Source organism: Aplysia californica, unplaced genomic scaffold (assembly GCF_000002075.1).
Source record: "Aplysia californica isolate F4 #8 unplaced genomic scaffold, AplCal3.0 scaffold01716, whole genome shotgun sequence".
NCBI lineage: Eukaryota > Metazoa > Mollusca > Gastropoda > Aplysiida > Aplysiidae > Aplysia > Aplysia californica.
In genome coordinates this window covers 7139-8894 of record NW_004798986.1, presented here as the reverse complement: position 1 = coordinate 8894, position 1756 = coordinate 7139, and positions in this window count along the sequence as shown.

Genomic DNA, 1756 nt, shown 5'->3' with positions numbered 1-1756 from the left:
GTTATTTCGCTTACAGCTTTTTCTGTTATCCTTCCGATTCAGGAAATATAGTTCTATGTTTCTTACTTTATTTTCTTGATAAATTGAAAACATTGTCCTAAATTTTTAGATGGTATATGAACATAACTTTAAATAATGATATTGAAGTCAGCTATTTTTCAATATAGGTAAGCATTTCTGCCTTTTATTAAGCCTTGGCCAGCAAGTATTTTTTAAATATTGTTTGTATTCATCCGCTTCTACGCAACTTCAGGGCTATTTCGCACGTGACTTGGCCTTGGCCAAGCGTCTGTCTTGGTAGGGCTGGGCAATGAGTCGCTTTAGCAAAATCCGGATAATATGTTTGTGCACCTCTACGATAAATAACATGCTATGAACCGGCTCAGCAAATGGATTAGAACCACTTTGACAAACAGGTTAGGCCTAGCATCATTTCAACAAATGGGTGCACCTGCGTCGGCAAACAGGTCAGGAGAAAGGGTTTAAGAGTCTGAATTCGAATAACGTCTTATTGAGGATTATCCGATTATCCGGATATGCACAAGGCACGCGATTCCGTAATAGCGACAGTCGACAGGACAACAATTATTTCACGGTTACCTCGCTTGGTATATATTGTTGAATTGTTCGAACGTTAAGCTCGTTTGGTATAAATAAACTGTTCTTTTCCGCTCTTCGCAGGTGGACGAACTGGTCATTTTATTAATTTTTTTTTAAAATTAATTTGACAAGCAATTAACTGATTCAGCGAGCACTAAATCGCAGTCATTTTGGAGTCTTTTTATGAAGTCTGGAGTATATGCCGATCAAAGGCTTTTATGAAACACTAAATTTCAACAAACCAAATAATGATAATAATAATAAATAAATAGCATTTGTATAGCGCATATCCCCGCTCAACAGCAGGCTCTATGCGCTTTACCCTATATTATTACCCCAGCAATCCATAGACCACTCCAAAACATTCTCAGCTTCCGCGGAAGCATACAGTGCAAGCTGCGGATTTCACGCGCTCAAACACTACCAAAGTGACAAGATCATTCACTGTCTATACCCGGGTACCCATTTCCACCTGGGTAAAGTGAGGAAAATTTGTGCAAAATGCCTTTCCCAAGGACACAACGTCAGGCCCCTGACGGGATTCGAACCCACGACCTTACGGTTGCGAGTCCGAGAGCCTAAATGTATCCAACTAACCAGAATTGAAAGAGCTTCTCAATCAAACAAAGAAAAGACTTCTGAGGGGAGGAAAATGTAGGTATCTAATATGTCGAGCCTTCTTGAAACAGCAGCTGAAAAAAAACTGCTTTTATTTCCAAGATCAGCAACTGCAACTTATAATTTGGAGTGCAACGATAGATAATTTGGAGTGCAACGATAGATAATTTGGAGTGCAACGATAGATAATTTGGAGTGCAACGATAGATAATTTGTAGCAAACTCTAAAACAGCTCATGTACAAGAAAGATCCCCTCGCCACACGTTACCAATATGTAATGGCTCTGTGAGAAAATTATGCTAATGAACACATTTAATTTTATGTCCGATTATTATGCGATATTTTTTAAAGGTTAATTTTGAGTCAGCGTATCCCGGGCAACTCTCCTTGCAAATGGAACATCGGCCTAGATCTATAACGATAAAATGGTCAGATGAAGCAGCATTTGTTTAGCTTCAAATTGGTAGTGCCTGCATGTATGAGTGGGTCGTGAAAGATTTGAACCCAGTAAGTGGGCAAATATAATTTAAAGTTTCT